Here is a 17,228-nt window from a genome sequence, read left to right as displayed (position 1 = left end):
ACAGACTGTCTCCTTTCGATGTGTAAGCCCCCACCTCACCCGCCCACCTCACTTTCTCACCAACATTTTGGTTTTTTTCAACGCCGTTACGGTAGGACTCCGCGCGGCTGTGTCCTATACCTGTGTTGTAACCACTACAGCAGTGTTGGGGGCTCATGAATGTTTTACGTACAACTCATTCGGCCAGCAATTCGCTCCCAAGATCTCTCCCGTGACGAAACCAAGTACTTGCTTGGCCCAGGTAGATTTTTTGGCCACCGTCCCACGAACATACAAGCCCTACGAGTGCAGCTATAGCCTCCTGTACCTTCCCTGTTATTATGGGGTAGGTCTGAGTCCCGAACTGTGGCGGTGATATTATGCTTTTAAAGCTGAGCTTGAGAGTGGGGTTGAAATGAAGACTGTCAGTCCAGGAACCGAAGCTACATGTGACATGTCGACAGTGTGTCTCGAAAAGCGGTTCAATCTGTGAGGGTGAGTGTGATTGTTGGCTGTTTCTGAGGAGTTTTGTTCGCCCACAGCGTTTCGTTGCTAAGCGCGGTGTGGCGTTTGGGGCATTCATACCTACAAGTCCAGTTGGATCGTGTATGTTTGGTGAGTAGATTTTCGATTAGGGTTGGCGGGGTGTGGGTGTGTGTGGGGGGAGGGTGGGGGTTGTGGTGGATGGGTGAGTACAGGTTTTGTATTGTGGAAGAGAGAGAGAGAGAGAGAGAGAGAGAGTAAAGGTGTGTGGACATTTGCGTGTACATGTGTATCATAATGTGTGCGCCGCATGCGTGTTTGCATTGTCCTAGGTGTCTCTCTCTCTCTCTCTCTCTCTCTCTCTCTCTGTGTGTGTGTGTGTGTGTGTGTGTGTGCGTTAGCGCGCTCGAGTGTACGAATTCCCGAGCGTACTGAAACACTTGGACTGTCGATCTGCAGCCTATTAAATACTTCCACCACATAACAACGTACCATTTACTTCAAGGAATACACAATATTAAAAAATACTCTGAAAGGACTGGCGATATATTCCATGGTCTTTCTCTGTGTCTGTTTTCTTGTAAGTTTCAGCCATCTGTAAATCTTGCTCATCAGTGATTGTGTTGTTCGGGTCTATCTATGTATCTATCTGTCTGTCTGTCTGTCTGTATGTGTCGGTGCGTGCGTGCCGTGTGTGTGTGTGTGTGTGTGTGTGTGTGTGTGTGTGCGCGCGCGCCGTGAGTACACTGCATAAATGGTTTTTACACCTGGCGGATTAATTCTTAATCGAATTAGTCCAGTGGAGTAGCCAGCCTACCGCAGAGTCATAGATTTATCAGTGATCACGAAACCCTGTATTAGGTGACTCAGCGGCTTTTCAGGCAGCATGTCTATTGATTATCGACAAAGAATTGAGGATATTGATCGGCGTTTCTCCGTTCTGAAAGCACTCTCTCTCTTATCTCCTCTGCTTCACTTCATCACACACCCTCTCAGTCTCTATCTCCTATCCTCCCCCCCACACCCCTCTCTCTCTCCCTCTTTCTCTGTCTCTCTTTCTTTAATTCTCGAATTTTTATACGGTGCAGCCTGTTTGCAAAGTAGTCACCTTCAAAGTGTAATCTTTGTGTCTGTGCTGTTGTACATAGGACAGACGACCACACAGGGACAATTTTCTTTCAGGGCTGACCCCCCCCCCCCTCCTTCCGACCTCCTTTTCCCACCTCCAACATCCTCCCCAAAGAGGAAGGCCCTTATAATATACACGAGATGTTGTTGACAACAGAGATGTCAGCGACAGAAAACTGTGCTTGTGATAAATGATCAGGAGGCTTTCTTATTGACGTTTTACGATCTTCTATGACGTTACAGGTTTGGCAAATCGATCAGCACTCACTCTCGACTGTCAACAACTTGGTTGTAGTTTTTTGTGTATCTGTGTTTGTGTCAGCAGTTCCTCTGTGTGTGTGTGTGTGTGTGTGTGTGTGTGCGTGCGTGCGTGCGTGTGTGTGTGTGTGTGTGTGTGTGTGTGTGTGTGTGTGTGTGTTGTGTCTATTAATGTTATGTGAATAGGTTTGATTTTTTTTTTTTGCGTGGGGGTGGGGTGGGGGGAGGTGGGGATGAGGTATTGTGGGTGGGGGATGGTGGGAGTTAAACTGTGCTTTATTTATTTTTTTTCTCTGTTTTCCTGCCTCTGTCCGGTTCTCTTTTACGTAAGAGAAAGTATGCTAGGAAGTTCCCACATTTTCCCCTGTTGACGTGGAAACATACACACACAAACACACACACACACAAACACACACACACAACACAACGCGCGCGCGCACACACACACACACGTATGCACGCACACACACACTTAGACATAGACACAAACATTCACACACATTCTCACACGCACGCATACAAAGACATATGTAAGCAAACACACACACACACACACACACACACACACACACACACATATATATATATATATATATATACGGCATAGTACACCCACTGCACGCACGCACGCACGCTGCACACACTCCTCACGCACATACACACATAGGCTATATAGAAACACACACACACCCGCACACACGCACGCACACACACACACACACACACACACACACACACACACACACACACACACACACAGAGCACTGACAGGGACTTGAACCACAAATCTTAGCTTTCAGTGTGTGTGTGTGTGTGTGTGTGTGTGTGTGTGTGTGTGTGTGTGTGTGTGTGTGTGTAGCTTTTGATAAATGATGAAGTTTTCAGAGCGACAGAAACTGACTCATTTTGAATCTAGACAGAATAGTTCATCCCGTTACTTAATAGGTATCTATTAAATTTTGTAATCAGGTTATCGAAAAGCACAGAATATGGAATCAAATTCTTGTTATCATCAAGAGTAATGAGGAAAACTTTACCAGGATATTTTTTTCCCTTTCTATCGATTATCAGTTTCTTCTTTACTTCCTGAATCAGTTTTGTTTTTCACGTAAGGGGTTGGAGTCGGGGGTGGGGGGTGGGGGGTGGGGGGCAGGGGTGGGGGAATGGGTGGTGGGGGTGTGTGTAGAAATATCAAGTTAGTCTGTATCGAATGGACTCAATCAGACCAGTCGTGGGCCATGGGAAGGAGAAAGCATGAGAGTGGAAAGGTAATCTCTGTCTCAGTCTCTGTCTGTGTCATCTCTGTCCCTCTCTGTCTGTCAGTGTCATCTCTGTCCCTCTCTCTGTCAGTGCTATCTCTGTCTCTCTGTCTGTCAGTATCATATCTGTCCCTCTCTCTGTCAGTGCTATCTCTGTCTCTCTGTCAGTCAGTATCATATCTGTCCCTCTCTCTGTCAGTGCTATCTCTGTCTCTGTCAGTCAGTATCATATCTGTCCCTCTCTCTGTCAGTGCTATCTCTGTCTCTGTCTGTCAGTGTCATATCTGTCCCTCTCTCTGTCAGTGCTATCTCTGTCTCTCTGTCTGTCAGTATCATATCTGTCCCTCTCTCTGTCAGTGCTATCTCTGTCTCTCTGTCTGTCAGTATCATATCTGTCCCTCTCTCTGTAAGTGTCATCTCCATCCCTCTGTCAGTGTCATCTCCATCCCTCTCTCTGTCAGTGTCATCTCTATCCCTCTCTCTGTCAGTGTCATCTCCATCCCTCTGTCTGTCATTGTCATCTCTATCCCTCTGTCTGTCAGTGTCATCTCTATCCCTCTGTCTGTCAGTGTCATCTCTATCCCTCTGTCTGTCAGTGTCATCTCTATCCCTCTGTCTGTCAGTGTCATCTCTATCCCTCTGTCTGTCAGTGTCATCTCCATCCCTCTCTCTGTAAGTGTCATCTCCATCCCTCTGTCAGTGTCATCTCCATCCCTCTCTCTGTCATTGTCATCTCTATCCCTCTGTCTGTCAGTGTCATATCTATCCCTCTGTCAGTGTCATCTCCATCCCTCTGTCTGTCAGTGTCATCTCCATCCCTCTGTCTGTCAGTGTCATCTCTATCCCTCTCTCTGTCAGTGTCAGTGTCATCTCCATCCCTCTGTCTGTCAGTGTCATCTCTATCCCTCTGTCTGTCAGTGTCATCTCTATCCCTCTGTCTGTCAGTGCCATCTCTATCCCTCTGTCTGTCAGTGTCATCTCCATCCCTCTGTCTGTCAGTGTCATCTCCATCCCTCTCTCTGTCAGTGTCATCTCCATCCCTCTGTCAGTGTCATCTCCATCCCTCTGTCTGTAAGTGTCATCTCCATCCCTCTGTCAGTGTCATCTCCATCCCTCTGTCTGTCAGTGTCATCTCTATCCCTCTGTCAGTGTCATCTCTATCCCTCTGTCTGTCAGTGTCATCTCTATCCCTCTGTCTGTCAGTGTCATCTCTATCCCTCTGTCTGTCAGTGTCATCTCCATCCCTCTCTCTGTAAGTGTCATCTCCATCCCTCTGTCAGTGTCATCTCCATCCCTCTCTCTGTCATTGTCATCTCTATCCCTCTGTCTGTCAGTGTCATATCTATCCCTCTGTCAGTGTCATCTCCATCCCTCTGTCTGTCAGTGTCATCTCCATCCCTCTGTCTGTCAGTGTCATCTCTATCCCTCTCTCTGTCAGTGTCAGTGTCATCTCCATCCCTCTGTCTGTCAGTGTCATCTCTATCCCTCTGTCTGTCAGTGTCATCTCTATCCCTCTGTCTGTCAGTGCCATCTCTATCCCTCTGTCTGTCAGTGTCATCTCCATCCCTCTGTCTGTCAGTGTCATCTCCATCCCTCTCTCTGTCAGTGTCATCTCCATCCCTCTGTCAGTGTCATCTCCATCCCTCTGTCTGTAAGTGTCATCTCCATCCCTCTGTCAGTGTCATCTCCATCCCTCTGTCTGTCAGTGTCATCTCTATCCCTCTGTCAGTGTCATCTCTATCCCTCTGTCTGTCAGTGTCATCTCTATCCCTCTGTCTGTCAGTGTCATCTCTATCCCTCTGTCTGTCAGTGTCATCTCTATCCCTCTGTCTGTCAGTGCCATCTCATCTCTATCGCTCTGTCTGTCAGTGTCATCTCTATCCCTCTGTCTGGACGCCTATTTCCTTCTCTCTTTTCTTATAAGTGGTTCATGATAGTCCGTCTAATGTATTAACATAAAAAAGCTACAAGAGGAAGAAGAAGAAGAAGAAGAAGAAGAAGAAGAAGTAGGGGAGAGAGAGAGAGAGAGAGAGAGAGAGAGAGAGAGAGGGGTGTGGGGCGGAGCGGGGGGAAGGGGGGGGGGCAAAATGACGTATATACAGACTATTTGAATAAAAGCCATAGTCTGTATGGTGGGGTAAACGAACAACATATGGAACATTTAGTTGTTTGAATAAACATGAGATTGCATCGAAGATTAGGCTATCACAAGGTGAAACGGCAGTAGCAATGCAGCATTACAAGATAGCCATTTCTTTGAACTGTGAAGCGAAAGGGACAAGACCCATAACTCATTTAACTCTTTGGGAGATCAAAACAAATGAACTTGGCCGAATATGAAAGGTTGGTAGGCTACAAGCATGTCCGTAACATTCGTCATCCGTAGAGTGTCCACAAGCATCAAGTTGATTATTCTGACATCTGTAAAGGGGGGTGGGGGTGGGGTGTTATATAAAACACACACACACACACACACACACACGCACACACCCACACACACACACACACACGCGCGCCCGCGCACACACACACACATTCGCTGGGAACATATTTTTCATTCTCTGATTTGTATGTTTCTAACTAACAGCTGAAGAGTACAGAACAAAATGTACTTTGTTTTCTTTCTCTTCTTTGATCGGTGGGGAAATTAATCATCACATTTCCTGTATTTGAAACAATGGGCAGACAAACCCGACACTCAACCGTTTCTCCCCACAGTCCGTTCAGTTTTAGACTGATTCTCCCGGTCTCTGTCTGTGTCTCTGTCTCTCTGTCTCTTTCTCTGTCCTTCGTCTATCTATCTGTTTGTCTAACTCTCTCTCTCTCTCTGTCTGTCTCTATGCCTGTGTATGTGTCTGTTTGTCTGTCTCTGTCTGTCTGTCTCTCTGTCTCTGTGAACGGAAACAGTACACAATGGGTTACACTTGTAGCCAGCCATTTACCGTTGTTCTGTCCTGTGGAATAACTCAGTTATGAAGTTTCCGGGCTGACCTTACTTGTCGCTGACGTTTGAGTTCGTTCGTGTGTGTGTGTGTGTGTGTGTGTGTGTGTGTGTGTGCGCGTGTGTGTGTGTGTTTTTTTTTTCCAGCCCCCACCTACCTTCTTACCCCAACCATTGTCCGTAGAAAGCCAAACCAACGCTGCGTGAAAAAACCCCCAGCAACCTGAATTAAAAGAGAAAATTCTGAACGTAATGCGAACGGTTTTATAGACTTTATTAAAAAAAGAGATTCTTTTTTTTTTTATTAGTTTTTTTTCTCTCTCATTTACTCCGTATCTTAAAATGTGTTGGTGATTCGAGTATTACTTAAGTGCATAAGATATCTCTGTACGTTATGCATGATCAATAGTAACTGCATCAGTGGTTGCGAAAAAGCCCTCTCTGTGTGACCGTTTGTCGTCCACGGCTGTAATTTGACACTTAAAAGCTGTGTGGACATCATTCTCGTCAAATAAGGTTGAAAATGAAGAAGAAGAAGAAGAAGAAGAAGAAGAAGAAACGGTCGCACTCAATACAAGCTTTTGTTGTTGTTATTGCTGCTGTTATTGTTGCTGTTTGCAGCGCCGCTGCCACATACAGTGCCCCATAATGTGGACAACATATCTGTTTTCAGCAAAACGACGCAGGCTATATATATACCCGGAAGAGAGAAGGGGTTAGTGGTACAACGTACGTACGCGTGTATAGGTACATTTCCACCCCGCATAGCTGAGCCCCCGTACCCACAGCAGGACAATGCATGCATCCGTGGACGATTATATTTTGACACCTAAAAGCTGTCTGCCTGACCATCATAAAGATAGAATTTAAAAAAAAAAGAAAAAAAAGAAAAAGAAAAAAAAGGAGGGGTTGGGGGCGGGGGTGGGGGTGGGGTGGGGATAAAAATAATTATTAGAAGCCCCTAAACCCCTCCACCTACCATAGCACTCCTTTTTTTTTTTTTTTTTTTTTTACTCTGTGGGCTTTTTGTTGTTGTTGTCGTCGTTGTTGTCCTTGTTTATAGTGCCACTGCCACATAGAATGCCCTATCATGTAGACCACTTACCTGCTTTCAGCAAAATGATATATAGGCTATATACACGGAGGGGTGAGTAGTGCAACACATACGTACTCCCACCCGGGGTAGATTAGCCCCGTACCAACAGCAGGATAACGCAAGCATTCGTAGACGACTGTAATTCGACACTTAAAAGCTCTGGGTGTGAACGTCATTCTGGTTAAATAAAGTTAGATAAGAAAAAAAAAAAAAAACAGAAGAAAAAAAAAGAAGACTGAACTGACACACTCGGCGACGCATCAGAGCTCCATTAACCTCTTCACTACTCTACACCTCTTCCTTGTATTCCTCTGTTTGGGCTTCTTGTTGTTGTTGTTGTTGTTATTTATACTGTCGTCACTGCCATAAAGAATGTCCCATAATGTAGGCGATGAAAGCAGTAGACCTTATATCCGTTTTCAGCCTCTGATTTGAGATACAGTGCTTCTCAGGCAAATCGACACCGGCTGCATACCCGGAAGAAAGCAGGGGTGAGTGGCGCCCCAAACATGGATGCACATTACACATTATACACCCACCCCGGGTAGCTCAACCCCCGAACGCCGAGCAGGACAATAAATTCGTGGGTGTATTCAGCTGACTTACTTGAGGCGAACTTCCTCACTGCAAGGGTTGTCCATAGTGCGTGAGTGTGTATGTATTGTTGTTGTCTTCAGTTTAACCTCTTTCCACTTGAAGAGATATTAGTGTATGTATGTATATATGTATGCGTGTGTGTGTGTGTGTGTGTGTGTGTGTGTGTGTGTGTGTGTGTGTGTGTGTGTGTGTGTGTGTGCGTGCACGCGCACGGCAATGAGGAATTGGTTGTTGGTGTTGCAGTTCACCCGTTCTTCCTCGGAATGCACAGTGTGCATGCACGCTTTGTATACCTGTTGTTGACAAAGAAGGGTGAATGAGTGGTACGCGCATGCACAGCCCCGCGCGCGAGCGCTCACACACGCACCCACGCACGTATGCCAACGCACACGCACACGCACGCACACACACACACACACACACACACACACACACACACATGTATACACGGGGTTGGTGGAGAGATATAGAGACAAACATTCTCCATCAGTACAACGTATCAGCAAACATGAGACAGACAGAGAGAGAGAGAGAGAGAGAGAGAGAGAGAGAGAGAGAGCGCACACTCACGCACTCGCGCACACACACACACACACACACACACACACACACACACACACACACACACACACACATCCGCGCAGGCTCACTTACGCACACACATTCTCAGAATGTCTTGTACAGAGAGTTAGAGAGAGAGAGAGAGAGAGAGAGAGAGAGAGAGAGAGAGAGAGAGAGAGAGAGAGAGAGAGAGAGCACACTCACGCACTCGCGCGCGCGCGCACACACACACACACACACACACACACACACACATCCGCGCAGGCTCACTTACGCACACACATTCTCAGAATGTCTTGTACACACACACACACACACACACACATCCGCGCAGGCTCACTTACGCACACACATTCTCAGAATGTCTTGTACACACACACACACACACACACATACACACACACACACACACACACACACACATCCGCGCAGGCTCACTTACGCACACACATTCTCACACACACACACACACACACACACACACACAGAGGAAACGAAACGAAGTTTTATTTCACGAGGGTAGTGGAGTAAGCACAGTTGCTTTTTTACATCAAGCCCTCAAGAGAGAGAGAGAGAGAGAGAGAGAGAGAGAGAGAGACAGACAGACAGACAGACAGACAGACAGACAGAGGCAGATAGAAACGGGGAGAAGATAAGACCAGACACAAACGATTTAACTGTTAGACCATTATACATTATACAAAAGACGGAACAAACATGCAGCATGCAAAAAGAAAATCCCGAAGGAGAGAAATGGTTCATCGCAATCTTTGACAATGGTCACACACATCTATTTTACAAGTCTTTTTTTCTTGGTTTGTTTGTTTGTTTATTTGTTTGGGCCCGTTTTGTGTTTTTTGTGTTGTTCAGTCGGATGCAAACAATCTCTCTTGCTTTGAATACCATCGCAAAGAAATGCCTTTGACATCACCTTTGTTCTCTGACGACAAAAGCAACACAAACCCAAAGGCCCTCCGACCGTTGTAAAATGTAAAATGTGACAGGAGCAAACCTTTTGACCACTTTCGCGCAGATCATTCTGAGCTAGACAACACGAATTTCAGTAAAAGGTTTTTGTTTTCAATAACAGTACAATCACAAAACGCGTGGACAATACCATATCTGTGTCAGAAAGCGTTTTATGTCGCAAAGAGTGAAACTGTAGTGTCACTGGATCTGATGTTGAACTTTAAATTAATGCCAAACTTTAAAACTGATTCTTTTTTTAAAATTTTTTTTTACACGTATTCTCATTCACTGCCAAGTAGGCCTACTGCTAAGCATTCTTCTTGAAGACAGAGAGAGAGAGAGAGAGAGAGAGAGAGAGAGACAGAGACAGAGACAGAGACAGAGAGTATACAGACTATCAAAAGACAGAGAGAGATCTATACATACAGATAGACAGAGCGTGTGTCGAGAAAAAATAGCATACAAACGTCATGAAAGATGCTGTCATCTCCGAAAATACACACACACACACACACACACACACACACACACACACACACACATACACACACACACACACACACAGACATACACACACACTCGCGATCGCGCGCGCACATACTCACACTCACACACACACACATACATGTACATACACGCACGCTCATACACACACACGCGCGCGCGTGCGCACATGCACACAAACACACATACACACGTACACGCACATACATACACATGCGCGCACACACACATACACGCACACACTCATAAACACTTACACACGCACGCACACACACACACACTTACATACACGCACGCTCATACACACATTCGCACATACACACACATATACGCACGCGCGCGCGCGCACACACACACACACTTATATATATACACACGGCATAGACGCATACATACTCATATAGACGCACATACATGCACATACACACACGCGCCCACTTTCACTCACGCACACACACGCGCTCATGAGCACGCACTCATCAAACTATCAAGGCCTATGTACACTAGCGCACGTGATTGTGTGTAAATGTATTGAAAATAACATATGCAGCCAAATGCTTTAAAATGAAAATATGGGAATGAGAGCAAAGGCGAACTGATAAACAAAGTGAATACAAACATTGAGAGAGCGCAGCACGTATGAGAACGGACGACCGATTGTTGCAAGTGACCTTGTTGTCCACAGTGCACTTCAGTTGCTGTCAGTTTCGTTCGCCTGTCCGTCAGTCATGCGCAGACGGTGAAGTTGCTAATTTCCTCCCCCATCTTGGTGGGGCCTGTCATTCATTCTTCCCCCCATTGTGTTGCCCGTTTGAGTGTGCGCTAATAAAGCGATTGTTAGCTTGGGGAAGAGAACGGGGGGAGTGAGAGGAGGGGGTGGGAGAGGGTGTAGTGAAGTGAAAGAATTCGAGTCGCCACACACACACACGCACGCACGCACGCACGCGCGCGCGCACACACACACACACACACGCACGAACACACACACACACACACACAAATAGAAGGGGAGGGAGTTTGGACCGAGACAAACAGAAAAACAGACAGAGACAGAGGGGAGAAAAGAGACCTAACAGAGAGAGAGAGAGAGAGAGAGAGAGAGGACATTGGTGAAAAAAAGACACACAGACACGGACAGACAGACAGACAGACACATATATATGTATGTATGTATGTATGTATGTGTCTCTCTCTCTCTCTCTATATATATATATATATCTGTGTATACGTTTATATGCACAGAGAGAGAGAGAGACAGAGAGAGAGAGAGAGAGAGAGAGAGAGACGTGTGGAAGGGGTGGGATTTGGAAGGGTGGTGGTGGTGGCACTGGAACTCATAAAAAAAATGCCACAACCTTTACTCTCAATGTCCCCAAACAGTCAGCAAGTGTAAATCACCTCCTGCCCCAAGATGTTGACGACCCGAATTCTGTGTCGTGCCACACAGAGTGAATGACTGACCTTAGAGGGGTCTTTACCTCAAGGCCCACACTGCTTCGGACACTCGAGTAAGAGCAAGAATGGAGCCGTGCTCAAGCTCCTTCTGGCGCTCGCCTCACAAGTCTGTGAGGTAAGTCGAGTCTGTAAAGCTGAGTTTAACGACGTGTTGGCGAAAAAAGCCCTGAAGATCAAGTTGTTCCGGGCTTGGGTCTTGGCTCGGTGAAGGTTGCGTTGCTCGAGGGGTTGAGTCCTGGATGTCTGTCCGGCTGCAGGTCCGTCTGGCACACCCAGATGGAGCCTTGGCTGTCTGATGTGGGGCCAAGTCCTGGCTGTCTGATGTGGGGCCAAGTCCTGGCTGTCTGATGTGGGGCCAAGTCCTGGCTGTCTGATGTGGGGCCAAGTCCTGGCTGTCTGATGTGGGGCCACCCAATGTGGGGCCAAGTCCTGGCTGTCTGATGTGGGACCACCCAATGTGGGGCCAAGTTCTGGCTGTCTGATGTGGGACCACCCAATGTGGGGCCAAGTCCTGGCTGTCTGATGTGGGGCCAAGTCCTGGCTGTCTGATGTGGGGCCACCCAATGTGGGGACAAGTGCCGGCTGTCTGATGAGGGGCCAAGTCCTGGCTGGCCTTCCGGGGTGAAGTCCCGGGTCGAGTTCGTGTCGCTGCCCTGAAGCAGGTACCTAATCAGTGAGGACACGTGATCAGATGACACTTTACTTGGTTCAGCACTGAACACGTTATTAACTTCAGTTGGAGATTTTTTCGTCAGAAAATTTCCTGTCATGATTTTAACAACCAGAATCAGAACACCTAGTCTTGGTGCTCCGCCGACGACCTGCACATCCCGCAACGCCAGTGATTGCTGACAGTGGGAGCAGCTGCAGCCACGAGCCACTGCCCCCCCCCCCCCCTCTCCTGCAGCCGTTCTTTGGCGTAAGCTGCGCTGTCTTGGTGTAGACTGCAGGAGAGAGATGACCCGGACCTGTCCACCCCAGTGCAGTGGTGGAATTGGCGAGGTGAGAAGCGCTGGCTGTCGACGCTGCCGAGGAAGAATTCGGTGCTGTCTCCAGGTTGTCAGCTAAGCCCGAGATGGAAAGCCACGGGGAGAAGAAGGTGCAGGCGACCTTGGCCATCCCGTCCATTGGCCAGACCTAAAGGATCCGTCTATACCGGGTGTCCTTTGGTCGCAGTCGTCGCCACCGCTACCCGAGACGTCATCCCTCAGCCGAGCAGAGAGGCCTTTCGGGTCCAGACATAAAAGACTCACTGTGGTTTACAAATGCACGTCACAGCCAGAAAGCACCAAGACTAACGCTACGGACATTTTTTTTCTGGTGTGTGCTGCCCCATTATCTGCACCATTTCAGTGGTATTACTATCACGCCACTCATTCCTAGTCCCCCATACACAGCCACACCCTAGTTCGTCTGTCGCAGTCCCAGTGCCGGCAGTCCACAGGGAACCATCGATGTTAGGTCGCCAGGAGGCCATACACGAGAGGAGACCCTGCTACGAATAACTTGACCCTGTAGGCGAAAGCCGATAGGTCGTTGAACTCAGCAACGGCCAGAAAGGGCAGGCAGGTTCCTGGTGTGCCGATAACGCCAGCAGGCCGCACCCACTGCACTGCGGTCCCTAGATAAGCGGAGGACAGAGGTCGGTAAAAACAGCAGACGGTCGTCAGTTTGTTAGCTACATTGATTGATTGATATGGATACTTATATAGCGCCTATCCTCGGTCGGAGACCAAGCTCTAGGCTCTTTACAAACACGGGGTCTTTTGCACAACAGGCTGCCTACCTGGGTAGATCCGACGGACGGCTGCCGTTGGGCGCTTATTCAGGTTTACTGGGGACACCCACCTCAGGTTTTACTGGGGATACACACCCCAGGTTTACCAAAGACACCCACCTTGGGGTTTACTGGGGATACCCACCTCAGGTTTACTGCAGACACCCACCTCAGGTTTACTGCAGACACCCACAACAGGTTTACTGCAGACACCCACAACAGGTTTACTGGAGACACCCACCTCAGGTTTACTGCAGACACCTACCTCAGGTTTACTGCAGACACCCACAACAGGTTTACTGGGGACACCCACCTCAGGTTTACTGCAGACACCTACCTCAGGTTTACTGCAGACACCCACAACAGGTTTACTGCAGACACCCACAACAGGTTTACTGCAGACACCCACAACAGGTTTACTGGGGACACCCACCTCAGGTTTACTGCAGACACCCACAACAGGTTTACTGGGACACCCACCTCAGGTTTACTGCAGACACCCACGGGGGGATGCGGGTGGGGTGGGGGGGAGCGTGGAGGAGGGGTGAGGGGCGTCAGCGTAGTCTAAGAAGCGAACAGACTGACAAAGAGACAAGGACAGCGGAAGTGTAAGAAGAAGAGAGCGTAAGCAAGCAGCATAGACAATGTCACGGCGCGTATGAAAAGGGTGACGGAGGCGGTGTGCACTCTTGTGGTATATATATATATATATATGTTACATGCATAGATAGATAGATAGATAAAGAGAGAGAGAGAGAGAGAGAGAGAGATGCACAGACTCAGAACACCCATGTGCAGCGAAGTTGCCGTCACTATCGTTCTTGTAAAACTGTTGCTGCTAATGGTACCATGGTTTGTCTCTCGCTCACACACACACACACACACACACACACAGACACAGACACACACACACACACACACACTCACACACACACACGCGCGCGCGCACACACAGACACACACTCACACACACACATCACACTCACACACACACACACTCACATACACACACCCACACACACACCCACTCACACACACACACGCACACGCACACACCCACGCACACACACACACATATACACTCACACACACACACACACACACACGCACACTCACACACACACACACACACACACACATATCACACACACACACACACACACACTCACACACACGCACACACACACACACGTACACACACACACTCACACACACACCCACACACACCCACACTCACACACACACACGCACACACACACACACACACACACACACACACACACACACACACACCACCACCACCACCACCACCACCACCAACGACAACAGAGTTTTGGGGGACCACCAATTGGTGACAGGTGAACTGGCAAAGGGCGGATCAGGAATAAGCGAATCGGGTACAAGAGGTGAATCGGGATGACACCTGAGGAGTTTCACCCGTTCATCTCCTCGTTCCCACGCTGCACAGGTATGGCTGACAGGGGTGGGGGTGAAAGCGGGCCGAGCCTGTGGGGAGTGGGAGCGTGTATTGATGACAGCTTTTTATCCTCAAATCTTAAAAAACAAAACAAAACAAAAAAAAAAAAAAACACCAACAAAAAAACAAAAAAAAAAAAAAAAAAAAAAAAAAAAAATTCCCTCTCTCTCTTTCTGTCTAGATGTCTCCCTTCCCCTTTCTCTCTTCCCCCCGTCTCTCTCTTTCTCACTCTGTGTCTCCCCTCCTCCCCACCCCCTCACCTGTGTGTGTGGGTGGAGGTGGAGGGTGAGGGTGGGGAGGGGGGAGGGTCGCGTGTGCGTGTGCATGTACATACTGAAACACAGACAGGACATATTGATAGACATACCCACACAAGCACACTATCATATTTCAGACTCAGTTTTCTGCAAGCCATTTGAAAAAAAACCCCACCAAACCCCCCCCCCCCCCAATTCACCCCCCAAAAAAAAACAACAACAAAAAACCAAAAAAAAAACCAACCCAACCACCAAAAAACAACAGCAAAACAAACACGTTAACGCATGATAAATTATAATGTCTGTGATGGAGGGGTGGGGATGGTCATCTTCCTGTTCGCAACAATCAAGCATATGTGGTTTAGCGTATATGGATCAGTCCACACCGCCTTGAAAGTGAAACAAAAACCTATTGGCAATGAGCGAACGCATTCCCCTTCACCGCCCATCGACATATTTTTACCGGAAAAAAAAAAATCATTAAATCATTAAATCAACTATCGCACTGAAGACAACATAAAAAAAAAAAAATCTGTTTCAACTGCACTTCTCTGTCCCCCTCTCTCTTCTTTTAGTGCACAGTCCCACTGCAGTCACCCACGCACTCACTCACACTCAGCTCATGTTTTAATGTTTGTTCTCTGTATACATATATATGTCCTTTTGAACTGGTTTGTGTGCGTTCGCAGGAGACAGGAGAGGTGAACAATGTTTGTAGACGTGGTGTGTGGGTTTAGCGTGTGTGTGCGGGGGTGGGTGGGTGGAGAGGGGGTGGGGTGTGGGGGGCGGGAGGGGGGGGGGACGGTTACAGGTTGTTGGATAATGATTGATATACTATTAACCTTTTGTGCCGTGTGCCGTGTGGGTTCCGGTTTTCATTTGAATTTTTTTTGGTTTGGGTCTGGGTCTGTTAGACGCATGTCAGTCAGCTGTTCTCTCTCTCTCTCTCTGTCTCTGTCTCTCTGTCTCTGTCTTCTCCCTGTGTGTTTGTCTCTGTCTCTGTCTCTCTCTGTCACATCAGCCGTTTCTCTGTCTTTACATTTCCTCAGCGGCTTTTCCATTTTCTGTCAGCTGTCGGTTTTTGTTTTTTGTTTTTTTTGCTGCCCCATCATCTGCACCGTTTCAGTGGCATTACTCCCACGCCGCTCATTTAGCTGTCGTTTTATATCAGAAAATATGGCAGGCATCTCAAGGCCTGAGCAGCGCGTTGGGTTTATGCGTAGGTCAGGCTTCCTTTTCTTCTTCTTCTAACTCTTCTTCTTCTTCTAACTCTTCCTCTAACTCTTCCCCTTCTTCTTCTTCTAACTCTTCTTTTCTTCTTCCAAACCAAGACGTGGTGTAGCATTTTGGATCAGTCTTCACGCATTGACAGTCTACAATCACCACCAGGTAGCCTATATATGTGACGGGACATTAACCAAATTCATCATCAACGCATTGACAAATCACCGGATACTCCTCCGAGTATGACTGCCAACATGGCTGCCAACATGGCCGGGGGGAGGGGGTTTGGGGGGGGGGGGGGGGTAAAAAAAAGAAAAGAAAAAAGTTCATACACATAAAAAGCCTGCTCGTATATGTATATATGTATTATGTACCAGTGAACGTGGAAGTTCCCGCCCACGGATGCAGAAGTCCACCGGATAACCACGTCATCCCAGCACCACGTCATTTGCTGGCGGCACGCGCCAGTGATTCACTGTCACTTTCTATCGCTTTCTTCCAGAGAAAAGTTCGCTTCCTTTTCCCCCATCAAATCGAGTCTGTTATTCGCACAGGATGTTACACAGTCTGTGAACAAAAGCACAGTTTTGTAATGCAGGACGGGGGAAAAACCCGACCCAAAGCATTCTGTTTAAGGTCAGCTTGTGGGCTTATAGATCACTACAAATGACTCACCTCGAAAGCGAAATGTCAGAAAAAGAACCACACACACGAAAAGAGAAATAAAAGAAGAAACGACACACACACACACACACACACGCATACGCACACACGCGCACACACACGCTCACACTAAACACATGTGCACACTCATTGTTGTTGTTGTTGCTCTTCTTCTGCTTGTTTCTTCTCTCTCTCTCTCTCTCTCTCTCTCTCTCTCTCTCTCTCTCTCTCTCTCTCCCCTATTTTTTTTCTTTTTTTTCCCCCTTCTCTTTAATTTTTATTATTACTATTATTATTATTTTCATTGATGGCTTGATGTAAAAAAGCAATTGTTGCTTATTCAATTTACCATCATGAAATAAAATCTTGACTTGACTTGACTTGACTTGACTCACATACGCACTCGCACACTCTCTCGATCTCTCTCTCCTCCCGCCCCCCGCTGCCCCCCTCCCTCCTCCCGCCACACACACCAAGAAAACAAAATTTCGACATAAAACAGCCTCAACAGTCTGCCTACTTTCTAGATAATCTTTCACCACCCCCACCCTGCACAAAAAACGGTACGTAAACACACACACACACACACACACACACACA

General features: G+C 47.6%; 1 protein-coding gene across 2 annotated transcripts in view; it reads left to right on the top strand.

The window, feature by feature from the left end:
• Positions 1 to 9: 9 nt before the first annotated feature.
• LOC143293708 (uncharacterized) overlaps positions 10 to 17,228 on the top strand; it is a 66,652-nt gene continuing 49,433 nt past the window's right edge. Inside the window, exon 1 of one of the 2 annotated variants that reach the window (XM_076604893.1) lies at positions 10 to 474. The gene's annotated coding sequence lies outside the window, so the exon portion shown is untranslated. Of the gene's footprint in view, positions 595 to 17,228 lie in introns of both variants that reach the window. The other variant, XM_076604892.1, reaches the window with a different exon arrangement.

Source organism: Babylonia areolata, chromosome 19 (assembly GCF_041734735.1).
Source record: "Babylonia areolata isolate BAREFJ2019XMU chromosome 19, ASM4173473v1, whole genome shotgun sequence".
Lineage (NCBI taxonomy): Eukaryota > Metazoa > Mollusca > Gastropoda > Neogastropoda > Buccinidae > Babylonia > Babylonia areolata.
The sequence above is the reverse complement of the archived record's forward strand: the minus strand, read 5'-3'. Positions and strand labels throughout refer to the sequence as shown.